Source organism: Phascolarctos cinereus, unplaced genomic scaffold (genome assembly GCF_003287225.1).
Source record: "Phascolarctos cinereus isolate Bilbo 61053 unplaced genomic scaffold, phaCin_HiC Scaffold_4;HRSCAF=312, whole genome shotgun sequence".
In the NCBI taxonomy this organism is placed as follows: domain Eukaryota; kingdom Metazoa; phylum Chordata; class Mammalia; order Diprotodontia; family Phascolarctidae; genus Phascolarctos; species Phascolarctos cinereus.
Window position 1 is genome coordinate 465,542,153 of NW_027555847.1, and position 17,930 is coordinate 465,560,082.

General features: G+C 40.1%; 1 long non-coding RNA gene across 2 annotated transcripts; it reads right to left on the bottom strand.

Annotated features, from left to right (window-relative positions):
• Window positions 1–440: 440 nt before the first annotated feature.
• LOC144456700 (uncharacterized) lies at window positions 441–14,129 on the bottom strand. 2 transcript variants are annotated; one of them, XR_013485718.1, is made up of 5 exons: window positions 14,036–14,129; window positions 13,117–13,318; window positions 12,344–12,372; window positions 7,159–7,272; window positions 441–656 (listed from the first exon to the last, which is right to left on the bottom strand). It is a non-coding gene; the product is annotated as an uncharacterized LOC144456700 (long non-coding RNA). The 2 variants fall into 2 exon arrangements; XR_013485717.1 differs by having other exon boundaries at window positions 441–659.
• Between the last annotated feature and the right edge of the window lie 3,801 nt (window positions 14,130–17,930).

Below are 17,930 nucleotides of genomic sequence, written 5' to 3' on the forward strand. Positions count from 1 at the left end.
GTGTGGTTCATTCAATTGCCAATACCACATGGTGTTCTAATCCTCTCAATTCCTTCAGTTATCTCAATACCATCTTTTTTTAAAATTATTATTACCAATGTCTGGAAGAGTGCCTTTCTCATTGTGGGTACTTAACTAAATTTTTTGGTGGATGCATGAATGAATGAACCAAGGAGATTTGGTTAACCAATCAGAAGGCATTATTTAAGTGCCTATTGTGTTCCACAGACTGTGGTGATACAAAAAAGAAAAAAGGGAAACAGTTCCTGTCCTCATGGAGCTTCCATTTCATTGGGTGAAAATCCATGGTGATTGTTTATTACCAGCATAGGGAAAAAAACTTTTTGATGCTGTTAGCCTTCTTCTCAAATAATCTTGGATTATTTGTAGTTCCGTCTTAAACCTTTGCAATAAAATCTGAAAAAGAAGTTGCCAGGCCATTTCATTTACAAGAGGTTTGTGTTTATTTCAGTTGAGTTTAAGAAATTTGTGGACAGGGACTTTATTATCTGAGCTATCACCATTGTCTCATCATCTTCAAACAAATGTTCAGTCTGAGAGGAAGTGCAGATGCCAAAGGATGCTCCAAAATATATTATTGGAGGAAATTAACCAATCAGACTTGTTGGGTTTCTCATCACGCATCATGAAATTTCCTGCTGAATTAAATAAATATCTGTTAAGTGTCTAGTTCATGCCAGGCACTGTGGCAGATGCTATAGATACAAAGATGAAAAAACAACATAGATCTTGCTCTTTAGGAGTTGACAGTAGAGGGATATAACATGCATGCAAATACAAAGTGGACTACGATAGGGACAGAGGAGAGATCCAGGCAAACTAATCTAGGAAAATTTCAGTTGGAGCTCACTCCGCCAAAGCTTCCTCCCATCAATACTGGTTGTCTTGCAAAGATCTTACAGATTCCTCCTTCACCCTTCCTTCCTGATAGTTTTAATGGATTAGGGGAGAAAAGCTTATCCTTGTTAGGTTTCCAAAATATGTACTAGCCAGTTGCTATAGCTCATTTTACAATATCTCATTTGATTTTCTTAATAACCTTGTGAGGTGGGTAGTAGAAGTAATATCTTCATTTTGTAGATGAGGAAACTGAGACTTAGAGAGATTAAGGGAGTTGCTTAATCTAGGCAGCTAGGTGGAATGATAGATAGCAAGCTAGGCCTGGAATCAAGAAGATCCAAGTTCAAATATGGCTTCAGACACTTACTAGTTGTGTGACTCTAGGCAAGTCACCTAACCGCTCTCTGCCTCAGTTTCCTCATCTGTAAAGTAGAGATAATATTAATAATACCTATCACTCAGGATCAAATGAGACTATTTGTAAAGTGCTTAGGACAGTGCCTGACACATAGTAGGCTCTTAATAAATGCTTATTCCCTTCTCTTTCCCTTGAGGTCAACCAGGTAGCAAGTGGCAGAGATGGGACTCAAACCTAGGTCTTCTGACAATTTCACAATGAATTTTTCATTTCCTTCCTGACTCTGCTGCCAGCTCCACCAACTTCCTTCATTCTCAGGTGCAATTGCCCTATATTCAGGGACGTATTCTCATAGAAAATAGTCAGAGGAATTCCTTCCAATGAGTAATGCTCTTTGACGTCAAGAAGCATTGAAAATGAAGTACTGGGGGCTCCTCCCCTTGGCCATGCCTATTACACACATGTAGTAATTAAACAGGCAGCTAAGTGGTACAGTGGATAGCATGCTGGGCCTGATTGAAATCCAGCCTCAGCACTTACTAGCTATATGACCCTGGGCAAGTCACTTAACCCTGTTTGCCTCAGTTTCCTCATCTGTAAAATGAGCTGGAGAAGGAAATGGCAAACCACTCCAGTATCTTTACTAAGAAAATTCCAACTGGGTCATGAACAAACAGCCACAACTGAAAGAACTAGTAATCCAACAAAAACAATTACTCTTCCCTTCTCACTACCCCATTATAGAATCACAAGGGGTACAACTGAGAGCTGGTTTGACTTAGATTGGAGAATAAAAGGACAGGAAGGCTGATTTGAGCAAATGGTTCATCTTAAAAGGAAGGCACAGGGTATATGCTTTGGGGAATTCAGTGAAGGGTCTGGTTAGATTTTCCTTCTAGTTTGTTGGCTTTTAATTGCAGTAATTAGCACTCTGGTCATATTAGTTTTGATATTTAGATGCAAAGTGAATAAAAAATTATCAAATTATGTCTCTTTTGTGAGAGGTTAAAATAGGTCAAGATTAAATTGAGTCAGTGCCCTTTCCAACAATTTCCCCTTTGGACATACACCATAGTAGACTGATATCCTAAGTCATCTCTTCAACTTCACTCAATTCAGTACACTGACAGGCTGCACGGCATGCTTACAACACTGACATTAATTCACCTAAGATTTACTATTCACTTCTCACAATCTTAAAATATTTAGGGCATGGCAACGAAAGAGAATATTGAATTTCAAGGGTCACAAGATAACCAGAGCTGCTACCACACAAAATAATCATTTTGTACCAAAGTGGTAGAGGAGCCAGGCATTCAATTTTGTTCTCTGAACTCAAGAGACTTTGGATTCAAAAACTGGAAACTTAGTGGCAGTTATCCTCAGGAATCTAGGGAAACAGTGGATGAGTGGTGGATCTCAATCCAGAAAGACCTGAGTTCAGATCCCTTTTCAGATACTTACTAGCTGTGTGACCCTGGCAAATCACTTAACTTTTGTTTGCCTCAGTTTCCTTATCTATAAAATGGGGATAATAATAGCACTTAGAGTTGTTGTAAGGATAAAATGAGATGATATTTGTAAAACTCTTTGTAAATCTTAAAGCTATTTAAATGCTAGCTATTATTATTATTATGTTATTAAATACACTTTTATCCTCATTCTAATCATAAAAATGGAAACATGGAGATCTACTAAGATTGGGAGTTGGTACTCCCAAGGACTACAGTGCCTCTGTCCTTGATGAGTCCAGATCCCTAGGTCCAGATGAGTTATATCCTTAGGTACTGAAAGAAATGGCAGGTGTGATTACTTAGCCATTGTCTAAGACCTTTGAAAGATTGTGGAAAATGGGAGAGGTACCATAGGATTGGAGAAGGGTGAATGTCCTGATTTTCAAAAAGAAAAAATAATAGAATCTGCACACCATAGGACTTGAATTACTGGTAAAATTCTGGGACATATACTGAAGGGCTGGATACTAAACATTTAGAAATGGAAGAAAAAAAGTGGTGATCACAAAAGCTGTGCTGGCATGGCTTTATCAAGAACAGGTCATGTAAGACTAACTTTACTTCATTTTTTGACACTTATGAAACGAGCAGATCAAGGGAATACTGAAGATACATATGATTTACCTAGACTTTAGACAAGCATTTGCTAAAGTCTCTCATGATGTTACTGTAGAAATAATGGGGAATTGGGTGCTAAATGATGTAAGGTGCATTCAAGACTAGGTAAATGGGCAAACCAGAAGAGTAGTCATAGAAGTTTCAATATAAAATTGGAAGGCATTCTCTGGTGGAATGCTCCAGGGATATGGGCATGGCTCTGTGCTGCTCAATTTTTTTTTTATCAATGATTTGATTAAAGATAGAGATGCATGCTCACCAAATTTTTAGATGACATAAAACTGGGAGAGACAGCTAACCCTTTAGTTATAGAATTAGAATTAAATTTTTTTTGAAAAGTTAGAACATTGGGTATAATTGAATAAGATGAAATTTAAGGGATAAATGTCAAATCTTTTCTCCAGAACAAGTCATCATTAGTTACATGCTACTTATGCCTATTAGGCATCTTTGTATTGTCCTTTGGACAACCTGCAATTCAGATTCTTCTAAAACTGTGAATTCCAGATCTTAGCATAGGCTGTAACAGCATGGTGAAAGGTAAGTCCAGTTTGTATGAAGCATAGAGGAGACTAATAAAAGATAAAGCTGGAAAGGCAGGGCAGGGCCAGATTGGAAGGGCCTTGATTATGAAGCAAAAGAGTTTGAACTTTATTCCATGGGAAATTAGGAGCTGTTGAAGATTTTTGAGGAAGTGAATGCCTATATGAAAGGCAGATTATTTTTATCAGTGGCATGAACATATGAATTAGATTCAGTCAACAATCACTTATTAAGCATGTTTGATGAACAGCAAGAAGGCCAATGTCAACTGAATCTTAGAGTATGTGGAAGGGAAAGTAGGAAGGGTCCAGGCCTTAAAAGCCAAACAGGAGATTTTATATTTTATCCTGGAGGCAATTGGAAGCCACCATTGATGTTTATTGAACAGCGATGACATGGACTGACCCTGCACCTTAGGAAAATCACTGGGTATAGTGGAGTGGAGTATGACCCGGAGTGGGGAGAGACATGAGTCAGGAAGACCAAGCAATAGATTATTTCAATAGTCTAGGTGAGAGGTGATGAGGTACTTGGGATTTTACAGAAGAGATATTATCAGGGTAAAATCACTTGGGCTTGGAAACAGATTGGATATGGGTGGGGAGGGGGGGTGAGAGAGAGAGAGAGAGAGAGAGAGAGAGAGAGAGAGAGAGAGAGAGAGAGAGGAGCCAAGGATGACCCCTAGGTTTTAAGGCTAGATTGCAGATTTGGGAAGTGACCCGAGAGAATGCTGTTATACTCAACTGCCTATGTGAGAAAGATGTGTATAGAGATGATAATGGAATCTATGGGAACTGATGAGATTAACAAGTGAAATAGTATTGAGGGAAAGGATAAGAGGACAGAGCCTAAGGGAACTCTCACAATTAGTGGATGTGACCTGGATAAAGATCCAGCAAAGGAGATTGAGAAGGAAGGAGCAGTCAGGCAGATAGGAAGAGAATCAGGAGAGAACAAAGTCAGGAAAACCTAGAGAGAGGAGAGTATCAAGAAGTAGAGGGTACTTGGCAGTGACTGGGGAGGGGAAAGTGGAGGCCAGAAACCTGTTAGGAGGCCATTGAAATAATTTAGGAGAGTGGTGATAAGGGTCTGCATTACTATTATAGCAAGAAAAATAGGAGGGGATGGATTCAATAGTTGTTATGAAGGTAACATAAACAAGACTTGGTTATGGGATTTCATTTAAGAGGTCTTATGAGACAGGGAAAAATGAGAGATAGTAAAAGGATCTTGGACGTGGGGGATATAAATATTGAAGTCAGAAGGAATAGGAGGTTCAGGGACAGCAAGTAAACTTAATCTTGGATATATTTTATGTGCCATTAGAACATCCAAGTTGAGATGCCCTATATCCATTTGGAAGTGTAGAACTGGGTCTCAGAAGAGAAGACAGGATGGAAGAAATCTTGGAGTCATCAGAAGAGAGGTGGTAGTTAAAGCTGTGAGGGTAAATGAAATTGCCCAGGAAGGAAGTAAAGAGAGAAAAATAGAGGAAGCCAATGGTAAGAGAAGAAGCTTAGATGTTTTGTGACAGAATCAAGATCCAAAACCACCTCAGCAGGCTGAAATGATGGATAGAATCTAATGAGATGAAATTTCAAAGGGATAAAGGAAAATTCCTATACTTGGGTTAAAAATATCAGCCAAACTAACACAGGATGGGAGAGAAATAGGTAAGCAGCAGTTCATGTGAAAAAGAAAGCTAGGGGGGAGCAGAGAATGATGAGTGAATCTTAGCAGACTTTAGGTTTAATTTGCATCGATAGTATGATATGACAGCCAAAAAAATCTAATGTGATTGTAGGCTTTGTTAGTAGGAGAATAGATTCTACAAAGAGGGAGCTGATAGAGCCAATGTATTCTGCCATTATTAAATTACATCAGTAGTGTTTTGTTCAGTTCTGGGAGACATATTTTAAGATGCACATTGGCAAATTGGAGGGTAACCATGACGGTGAGGTGACTCAAAACTATGTCATACAAAGGCTGGTTGAAGAAAAGGCTTGGTAGTAGGAATTGGGGGTGAGGGGCAGGGAGTGAGATGTGCAACCTTCTTCAAGCAATTCAAAGGATTAAACTTGCTTTCCTTAGAGAGTTGAATTAGGAAGCATTGGCCAGAAGTTGCAGGGAGATTTCAGTTCTCTATCAAGAAAAAGTTCCTACCAATTAGAACTATTCAAAAGTGAGATGGCCTTCCTTAGAAGATAATGAATTCACCTTCCCTGGAGATCTTTCTTTAGAAAGTGAGTGACTACTTTTTACTGGGATACAAAGAATGGCTGTGATGGGGGCCTTCCCTAGAGAGAAGCAATTGTTCAGGAGAGATGCTACCAAAGTAAAATCAGCAGGACTTTGCAATGGACTGGATATTGGAGATGAGAGAGAAAGAGAAAGCATAGGTATTCAAGAATGATAACTAGGTTATGAACTTGGGTGACTGGGAAGATGGTGGTGCCCTTGATGGTAATTGGGAAATTTGGAAGAGGGGATGGTTTTGAGCAAAAGAAAATGATGGACTTGGTGAATTTAAGATGTCTATGGAATATCCAGTTTAAGCTATCCCAAAGACAATTGGAGATGAGAAACTGGAAAGAAGGAGATTGGGGCTGGATAAATAGACCTAAGGAGAGCCAGGAGAGAACAGTGCCATGAAAACCTAGAGAGAAGAAATTGTCAAAGAGAAGCGAGTGATTGACAGTATTAAAGGCTGCAGAGAAGTCAAGAAGGATAAGGACTGAGACAAGGCCATTAGGTTTGTCAACTGAGACAGCATTGGTAACTTTGAAGAGAGCTGTTTTAGTTGAATGATGAGATTGGAGAATTAAAAAACAAGTGAAGGGAAAGAAAGTGGATGCACTGATTGTAGACAGCCTTATCAAAGGTGTTCAGGAAAGGGAGGAAAGATATAGGACAGATCAAATGAGAGTTTTAAAGATGGGAGACATGGGCATGTTTTTGGCAGTAGCACAGTAGGTGGGGTCAGTAGGTGGGGAGATATTTAAGATTAGTGCTAAGATGGGAATGGTAGAGGAGACAATCTGTTGAATGGGAGGGGATCACTTGTGCATGTAGGGTGATTGGCAAAGATAAGGGCAACCTCTTCCTGCAAGACAGAGGTGAAAGAAGACTTAAAGGAGGTTTAGAATAATTATGATAGGGAAGGTATGATGGGGTGGGAGTATGCTCATCATGGAGGAATAAGTTCAGGCAGATTGTCATTATCCTCATGGATGTAGGGCAGGCTGGTGGTGGAGACCTTCTTACCTTATGTAAGTTCCAGGCAGGGACTCACCAATCACTGAGTTGTCCTTAGGTTGGAATCTTCCCAGGACCAATCCAGTACCATTGTGGTATTGGAATTCTGGTGAGAGATTTGAACTGGATAATATAGAGTTGAGAGTCATTTGTGTAGGGATAACAATTTAGCCTAAGGGTTTACATTAGCTCTATGATTCTGTGATTAATTTCTAGGAAGCAGTTACTTATATTGAGCTAAAATCCATCTCTCTAGAATTTCTGTCTTCTCTTTAATGCTAGTTTTTCCTTTATTAAAAAAGATAATCACTTACTTTATACTTCACTGAGAAATCATAAAAACAGTCACCATGTCATTAGTACAGAATTTTTAAAAGAAACTTCAAGACATCCCTTAATGGAGAATCTGAGACAGGCATAAGGTATTCTCTGACTGAGCAGGTGAACAGATAAGGGCAGGAGAAATGAGACCTGGGTCTTAATTAGACACTCAATTGCTATAGTGGTGAAGTAGGACCTTGTGATAGAAGATGGGCACTGTCTGTAAAATGACCTTTGAATGGGAATAAGATACTGTGGATGATTATATAGGATGTCCCAAAATCTCAGTGCTGTTTTAAACTGTTAAGGCTTTATAGCTTTGTAAACTTTAATATAAATGTAAGTGTATATATGTATATATATATATATATATATGTATATGTATGTATGTATATATATAATATATATGGAGAGACAGAGAGAGAGAGAGAGAGTGCTTTAAACTGCTATAAAACTTTTGGGACACCATCTATAAGGATTTTTGCACAGTGAAGCAAAAATCATTTATAAGGAGTTTTTAACCAGCTGTTTGCTCTCTTATGAGTTTAGGAAATGGGAGAGATTTAGATTAGATTCCTGATAGTAACAGATGAGTTACTGAATTCTGGCACAGATAACTAACCAAAGCAGTTTTCAAAGCTTGCACTTGGTTCTTTTAATCTTCTGTCCTTATGCTACAGTGATTCTACTTTTATTATAGGGAAGTTGAGGTGCTGTATTTTCTAGGAGTTTTAAATAGAGTTGTAAAATAGGGAAACTTAAGCAAAGACAAAAATAAAAGAATGGGGGAAGAGGAGAGGAAGGATTCATGGAAATTCCTATCTGCTCACATTTCCTAGAGGAATGATTTTGGATCTACATTTACAGTGATGAGGCCTTTAGGAAAGGATGAATTTGATAATACCCATTGAGTCCAAGGGTCTTTTCTCCAACAGAGACAGTAGATATATTTGTCTGCAGGGAATCATCCATATCTTCTGAAAGCTGAGAAATTTTGTAATATAAAATTCTATATTCAGAATTTTCCTTTTATACTTAAAATTTGAACTTTTAAGGTTAATACTTAAGATTTTCTTAATAATGAAACCCCATTCTATTCCCTAAGGATGATTCCTAGGGATGAGTACATTTAAAAATAAAATTAATTTTTTTGTTTTTATTTTTTGTTTAGTACAATTTTTTTAAAAAGTACAATAGTTTAGACTAGTGATGAGACTGAAAAATGTTTCTTCCTACTGGAAATTTTGGGGATGTTTTGCCCTCTCACATTGGTAGTACAATGTAATATTACTTTTATCTTAAATCAAATGTAGACAATTTTAAGCTGTCAGGGAGAATTCTTTCTTTTTTTTGTGATCATTGTTGAATGAAAACACAATGGAAAGAGGTTCCAAGAGAAAGCATCCTTTGGCCTGATTTATCATATTGGCTACTCTGAAGACAATGGATGTATGAATGAAATTTTAAAAAGGTGAACTTTCAATTTCATAAAAGGGGCAACAAAAGGCCTAGGTTCATTTGTTTGGGAATGCAAGACATTGTGAAAGTTGATATGTATTTAAAATACAGTCCTGAGATGCAGAGATTTCTTATGGTGCTTTGCCCCATCATTTCTGAATTTTGGCTGCAATTACCTGAATGAAGGATGCGCTTAAAATAACCCTACAGGACATTGTGGCTTTCCCAAGGCAGTGCAGCAGCTATATCCGGATATGTGTAGGAGGGTGTTTTTTTTTTCCTCTTTAAATCAAGACTGCTGGGTGAATTTTAATTGGAAATTTGTTTAAAATGTAGCACATTAATCCTTTGTAAACAACTACCCCAGCAATTTAAATAAAGCTATTCTCAGGTTTCATTTGATTCTGTCTGTCAAAACAAAAAAAATAGGTATCTAAGATACTTGCCCTAATGAGAAATAAAAATTTCAAGTTCAGCTTATTTCAAAAGTTGTCGCCTGGCTAAGGCCAGATGGCCAAGTGTCCCACAGGAGTTCTAGCTTCTGTGTCCCCCCCAAGGACACTAGTTGGTGGGGCAAGGGATTCACCCTCCTTTGTTTTGTTTGATAACAGCCTTTTTAATTACATACAGCTCTGAGTTTAGGGGTAGCTTTGCTTCCCAAATGAATCTGTCTCTATTTCTACTTGTACATAAAAACTGTTTCTATCCATTTTATTTCTAAAGCATCCAGTTAGAATTGGCTGTGCTAATCCTACCAAAGTGTGGCTCCTTTGGTCAGTTCAGAATCAATTTTGCCTGGGGAGCTAAGGGAATGAGAAAGAGGAAGGGGAGAGGGGGAGACGAAGAGGAAGGGAGAGGAAGGGAGAGGGAGGGAGAGGGGGTGGGAGAGGGAGAGGGGGAGGGAAAGGGGGGAGAGAGAGAGAGAGAGAGAGAGAGAGAGAGAGAGAGAGAGAGAGAGAGAGAGAGAGAGAGAGAGAGAGAGAGAAAGTTGGAGAAGAAGAAGAAGAAAAGAAGAAAGGAGAGAAGCATCCCTAGTTTGCTCAGGCCAATCTGACGCCTCGAGTTTGGAGGGGGCGGATGTGAGAGGATAGTCCTTCCAGCCCAAATCTCCAAATGAAGCCTCCTCCCATTTTTCCTCTTTTCTTAGTTCCTCCATCTGCATGCTTCCCTAACAGGGTCAACTTACTTTGAAGAACACCCTGGCTTTTGTGGGGGGAGGAGGAGTCCTGAGATTTTTTTTTTCTCCTTCCTCCCAGTAAAGACAAGGCAAGGCGAGACCAAGTGTGGCCCCTGAAAGTAAGGGCTAGAGGTTCATCTGTAGTGGAAATCTTGGAAGGGGAGGGAGCCTTCCTCGTGGCTGGTATAGCCCAGCTGTGCCAGCTGCTGCTTGTCAGCTCTGTGGCAGCCGGGAAGAGCAGACAGCTCCCAGCACTCCTTGAGTAAATGCCCCATCACTCAGCTGCCTGGGCACCCCATGGCATCCGTGCAACCTGGTGAACTGGTTGATGTTCTTGGCCTGACCCTTTCTCCACAGTTCCTTGCTCTCCCACTATGCAGGCTGATTCCCCAGGAAAGATTTTCATGTAGGACTCTGCCCCTCCCTCAGCTGTGCTCCCATTCTCTGGGATTTTCAGATTGTGGCTTTATGCTCTGCCCATTCCATTGTCAGGGGTGGGACCCAAGAGCCTCATTTTACAGAGGGGAAAACTGAGGCCTGGAAAAGGCTTTCCCACAGACACACAGCCGGGACAAGCCAGCACAATGTCTCCTGAATGCCTATCTTTCAAGACCACTGTCTTCCCCAAAGGCTTGCCCTTTAAAGCAGCTGTTCCAGCTGGTTTTCACACTGTAGGACTCACTGTGCTGTTGGGGGGAAGAATAGAGGGGAGCCAAATTAACCTTTGATGTACCATAGCCGTACAGCTCTGACAGGCCTAGCTACCTGGGTGACTTTCTTGTGTGTGTTCCCCCGTGTTGGATGTGTTCCTGAGAAGAGAAAGCTGCTGGAAGTCTTAAAGCATGGTGTACGCTAGGGTTCTTAAGCTTTTTGTGTGTGTCGTAGGCCCCTTTGGCAGTCTGGTGAATAATAATAACTAACGTTTTTATAGTGCTTTAAAGTTTGCAAAGCACTTTACAAATATTACCTAGTTTGATCCTTAAAACAGCCCTGAAAAGTTAGAGTCAGGAAGACCTGAGTTCAAATCCATCCTCAGCCCCTAGCTGTGTGACCCTGGGCATGTCATTTAACCTCTGTTTGCCTCAATTTCTCATCTGTACAGTAGGGATAATAATGGCTTCCCAGGATAGTTGTGTGGATCAAATGAGGTAATATTTATCAATCTCTCAGCACAGTGCCTGGCACACAGCTATTATCATCTCCATTTTTATAGATGATATTTGATTGTGTTTTGGTCCTCTTTGAATATGAAGGACAATGATGAATGAGATGAGGAAACCGAGGCAATCAGAGATTAGGTGACTTGCCTAGGTTACGCAGTTAGTAAGTGTCTGAGGCTAAATTTGAACTCAGGGCTTCTTGACTTCAGGCCTAGTGCTATAGTCATTGCCCCACCTAGCTGCCTTGATGGCACTCAGTGGGCTCTGAGCTCTCTCAACTCTTGCATTTACTACTCTTCAGTTCAAAGAGAAGCTGTTACTGTCCTCTGCAGCCTTCCACAGTGTTTTCCTTGGTTCTGACCACACAAACTCTTCACATGAGCTGTCTAAGCTGCCCGGCCCTTCTTGGTCCTGTCTGCCCCACCCTTTGATGAACAGTAGCTGCTGATGCAGACAGCTAAGCAGGTATCACCCAAATGAGCCTTACTTCTGGGGCATGAAAAGCAGGATCAGTCTGAACTGCTAAGTAGCTGTTTACTTATTTACTTTATGGGAGCCCTTAGACACTGCTCCATGTGCTGGAAGGAGAGCTCTATATATTGGAAAGAAACCTTACCCCTCCAACCCCCCCCCCCCAAATATGGAACCACAGGACCTCAATTCAAATCGTGACTCTCCTATTTACTACCTGTCTGTGAGGCCCTGGACCAACTACAACTATTTACTCTTTCTAGACCTATTTCCTCACCTACATGACTGCTAAGGTCCCTTGCAGCATTGACATTCTATGAATTAGAAGACATGGGTCTGAATCTCTGGTTTGGTGCAGTGAGAAAGAATCCTGGATTTGGAGTCAGCAGACCTGGGTTCAAATGATAGCTTTGACATTTACTATATGTGTGACCTTGGACAAAGCCTTTAAAATGTGTGTGTGTTGTGTTTCGTTAAATATAGGCAAATCTTTTTAAACCCTCCAGGATTCAGCATCCTCATGTACACAATCAGTGGACTGAACAATATGATCTCTAAGGTCACTTGTAGCTCTAAGAGCCTACTCGACCTTGGTCAAATCACTTACTTTTTTGGGAGGGGCCTCCATTTCCTCATCTGTAAAATGAGAGGGTTGGATTAAATGACAGCCAAGGTCTCTTCCTACCCTAAATCTATGACCCCCACGATCTCTTCTGCTGGGGACACTTAACTGCCTTTCCTCCCTCTCAATACCATGTTTAAGTTCTGAGACTGATCAAGTTGTTTCTTTTCTCACCCTCACTTCATATCCTCTTTCTAGCAAGTAGGTTCTCGCCTTGATCATTGAGAAAAAGTTCCTACCCTGTGCCCCAGTCTCAGTTACTTGCTTCTCCATGCCTAAGACCCTGTCCCAATCACCTGTCCTGTACTCCATTTCCTCCCGGACTGCAGTCATGCCTGCCTCTTGCTAATCTGCCCCAAGTGGTTGAGCCCTAGCTGTCTGCCAGACTTCCTTGATGCCAATCATGTAGCATGCCTACACCTCTATCAATTGTCCATTGCTATACATTTTTTAAGTCCCCCCCAAAAAACTTGCCCAGGCTTTTTTTAAAACCTGCTGCGGGGCCCTTCACCATATGATTGCCTTAGGCCTATTTAGACTTTGGGTTGTAGCTCTCCTTAATTGTCCTGTCTGGCTCCCCCCCACACCGCCCCCAAGCTCTGACACTGATGGCCCTTGTCCTCCCTTATTAGCAGAGAGGGACTTAGGTAGAAAGGAATAAAGAAGTCATTGAACATTTACCACATCCCCTTGAAACAAAAAAGGGGCAACTAGCATCAAAATCACTGACTTGGGGGAGCAGGAATTAGAACACAGACCTCTGGATGCCCAGGCTGTTTATCTCTCCATCGGCCCCTCTCTGCAATAGCACTGATTAACAAAGAAAGGGGCACTGGTCCGTTCATGCTGGGCAGGAATATGAAAGTCAGGAAAGAGCCAGCCCTGGACTTTGGTGCTTCCTTTCCACCTTAAAACTCATTTTCTTTGGTTCCTTGAGCTCTGCAGCACTCCCCCTGCCAGCTGTGAGGGCAGAAGGAAAAGCAATTAAGGGTATTATTAATCACTGAGCTTCCCACTGAGGAGGGTCAAACTGCTGCAGGATTTGATACAAGGAAAAAAAAATCCTATCACTAAACTAGATATAAGAGCGAATGTCAACCATTTTTTCAGAAAATGTAGGCCACATAAGGGTTTACTCTTTCTTACCTTCAATAACACTATTGTGGTATTGTGAGAAACCTCTCAGAGGTTCTTCAAAACAGAAATTTCCTTGAATTTATGAATTGTACTGGTTCTAACAGGATTTAAATGGAGGAGATCGGATTTTATCCCCTCTTAGATCTGGAAGCTCTTTGGAGGCCTTGTAGGAAGTAGAGCTGTAACCAGGGCAGAGGGGCTGGGGTTTGGCCACAGAGAGCTGAAATTAAGAGGGGATCTATAATACTTATATTCTTTTAACAGATTGAAACAACTGAACTTAATACAGAATCCTCAAGAATAAATAGTTAAAATAGAAAGCTACCATCCTGTTCTGCCTTTCCCCCAGCAGCCAAACAACTGAAACTTAACACAGAAACAAATGTGCTTAATACAAAATGCTCAAGAATAATTAGCTAAAATAGAAAACTACCAGGCTGTTCTTTTGCTTTTCCCCCAGCAGCCAAACCCAAGTGAATTCTTCTCCAGACACATCCTACTATCCATGCCCACTTCCCAAGTGGCCTCCCCGGCAGTCACCTTACAATATTCTGAGATTTCTGTCTTCCTCTTGTAGAGTGGTGTCCCAGCTTCTTGCCCGGTGGTCCGCATTCGAGTCCAAAGGTCTTAGATGTCTCTTTGATGTCTTCCTACTCCCTAACTAAATTAGATTTAAAATTTAACTTGAGGGAGAGAGAATTGTTAGTTATGGCCACAGTAGGGACAGTAGGTTGGGAAATGCCTTTGTCCTGCTATGGAAGGAGAGAAAAATATAGACAAATTGCATTTCAATTTACCATGAAAATTGTGGGATCTCTTTACAAGGTACTTATGGACATGGAAATGGCAAGCCAGAACATACTGGAAATGATGGCCACATTTGAAAAATTCAGTAATGAGAGGCATAGTGTTGTTAGTATGTTATACAGGACCCAGAGAGGCAAAATTGTGATGGAGAGGAAGTGTTTGGGGGGATCAAGGCTTCCATAAATATGTAATGTACATATACATACATGCATGTACATGGACATATACACAATATATCTATTTATACATACACATACAATATATGCAATAAAATCAAGGTGATTTGTGGGAAAAGTCACTGGAAGCTGGGGCAATCAAGATAGGTTCCATATAGAAGGCAAACTTGACCTGGGCTCTTAAGGAAACTGGGGATTCTAGGAAGCAAAGGTGAGGAGGGGGTGCGTACATATATGTGGTTTGCCATTTCCTTCTCAAACTCATTTTACAGATGAAGAAACTGAGGCAAATAGGGTTAACTGACTTGCCCAGGGTCACGTAGCTACAAGTGTCAGAGGCCAGATTTGAACTCAGGAAGATGAGTGTTCCTGACTTCAGGCCCAGTACTCCATCACCTGGCTGCTCCATATGTACCTATATCTACATATATATATTTATGCACAGATTTTTATATATGTGTGTATATATATGTACTGTATATTATGTGTATGAATATATACATACATACTTATGTGTGTATGTGTATGTATATATATACATATATATGCAGACATGCATATACACATACATACAAAATCACGCATACAGTTTCTGCCTATAGAATGTAAGCTCTCCAAGGACATAGACTATTTCATTTTTGACTTTGTATCCCCAGTACCTAGTGTGATACTTGGCAAATAGTAGATGCTTATCAGATACTGAATTATTGATTGCTAATCTTTCTCCTCCTCTCTTTATCTCTTTCCCCTTCCCTCCCTCAGGAACCCAGTTCACTCCTGTTGCTCTCCATTTTCCTTGGAGTCTCAACTAATTTGCCATCATTTACCTTCATTCAAACCTGCTGTCAGCTAGCTGTAACACAGGAAATCAAATTTATTTCAACAAATGTATTTCGAATTTCTCACCTGGCTTCACTACACTGAGTCTTCCCTGACTTCTCCACCATGTCCTAGGAAGCTCATTGTTGGGAAAACCTCATCAGCCTGCAAGATCTCATGAGCCTTGGTGCCCCACCTCATCCCCAATGTCTGTCCCTGGGGTTGGAGGGTGGAGCCTCCATTGAAGGTGAGGGGAGCTCAGCTAGGAGCATCTCCTTCTCACCTGGCTGCACTACTCTGGGACTTCTTTCAGCTTTTCCACCACACCTGCCTCCCCATCCCCCTTTCAGCTTCAAGTTGTATGTTGGCTTCTCTTTTTAGATTGTAATCTTCTTGAGGGTAGCAACAGTCTTTTATTATTTGCACTTGTTTCCCCAAAGCTTAGCACAGTGCCTGATACACAGTAGACATTTACTTAATATTTATTGACTGACATATATTAAAACCCTTCTGTGTGCAGAACATTTTTTTAGGCTTTGGGGTAAGATACATGGTTTAGGCAAGACATAGTCTCTTATGGAATTTATAGTCTAGTAGAGGGGTGTGAGACATAGCTCCAAAATAAAATAATACATGACAGGTTTTAGAGAGAAAAAAGAAAATTGCTGTGTGAGGTCTAAGGAGGGCAAGGACGCTACTGACTGGGGGGGGTTTGAAAAGGGCTTTAAAGGATAAGTAGGAAATTAACAGATGAATGGGGGGGCAATGGAGAAGGGGAGGGCTTTTCAGACACAAGGGACAGAGTGAACAAAGGCACAGAGAGTCGATTAAAGGTAATGAATAGTCCAGGTGGTCTGTGGTATAGAGAAGTATAATGTAGAAGAAGAGTATATTTTTTACATGATAGCACATGTATAAATTGTATCAAACTGCCTACCATTTTCAGAAGTAGGGGAGGGAGGAAGAAAAATTTGGAGCTCAAAATCTTGTAAAAATGAATGGTAAAAATTTTCTTGACATGTAACTGGGGGAAAAATAAAATACTATTAAAACAAAAAAAAAGAAGAGTAACCATATAATTCTATCTATCTATCTATCTATCTATCTATCATCTATCTATCTATCTATCTATCTATCTATCTATCTATCTATCTATCTATCTATAGTATGTTATATAATAAAGTATAGCAGAAGAGTAACATGACCAGATCTATGCATAAAGAAAATTAGGTTGACAGCTTTATGAAATATGGATTGGAGCAGGGGAACAGGGTGGAGGCTGAAAGTTCTATTATAGGAGGCTATTTTAATTATCCAGACAGGTGGTAATGAGGAACTCTATAGAGGAGACTAATCTAAGAGACTGATCTTTGGGAGAAAAAAATCAACAGCATTTAGAAACTGATTAGATATGAGAAGAAAGAGAGAAAGAAATATCCTGCTTGTTTTATTTACATTAAAGTGTTAATGACCAACAGAGTTTAAAGTTTTTTATCCTTCCTAGAGATATTTGTGTGTCGGCAGGATAATGGCTTTAAATATTTGAAAGTCTTTTCTGAAGAAGATAAGGCTAGCCATGCTCTGTATTGTTTCAGAGGGAAGAATTAGGAAAATAGATTGGAGAGAATAAGGGAAAAGATTCTGTTTCAATATAGGTATGAATTTTAAAAAAGTAATGCAATCAATTAATCAGCAAGCATTTAGTAAATAACTACTATGTGGCAAGCACTGTGTTAGGTGATGGGAATTCAAAGACAGAAATGAAACAATCTATCAACTTATTCCATGGAGGGGGATAGTATCTACAAAATTTAGTGAAATATATGCAAAATAAATATGAGATAATTATTGGGGAGGTACTAGCAGCAATTTCGGGGAGGGAATCAAGACAGGTCTCATGTAGGAGGTAGACCTTGAGCTGGGCTTTGAAGAAAACTGGGGATTCTAAGAGGGGAAGGTAAAGAGTGTACCTGCCAGGAATGGGAGGAGAGCACCAGTGTAAATACAATCAAGAAGGGAAACAATGTCATTTGTGAAGGACAGAAAGAAGGTCAATTTGGCTGAACTAAAGAGTATGTGTAAGGGAGTAATGTATAATAAGCCAGGAAATTTAAGTTTATCTAGGTTCTGAAGGGCATTAAATGCCAACTAGAGAAGTTTCTATTTATTCCTAGGTGTAATAGGGAGCCACTGGAGTTTATTGAGCAGGGAAATGCTATGATCAGATTTGTGCTCTAGGAACAGTATTTGACAGTTGTTTGGAGGATGGCTTAGTGAATGGAAAAACCTGAGGCAGAAAGAACAGAAAGGAAGCTATTTTAAGAAATTATTAGATATTTTCTCAATTAACAAGCATTTATTTTTCTGCCACTTCCATCTCTATCTCTTCTCCCGGAAGAAAAATAAAACACGTAAGCATAATCAATCAAAACAAATTGCTACATTGGTCATGTCCAAAAATATATGTCTCATTCTCCATCTTAAGTCCATCACCTCTCTTTTAGGAGGTGGGCAGCATTATTCATCATCAGCCCTCCGATATCATGAGTGGTCATCTCAATCATCAGAGCTTAGCTCATTAATCTCCTTGAGGAGATTAGGGACTGTCTTTTGTATCTTTTTGCATACCTAGC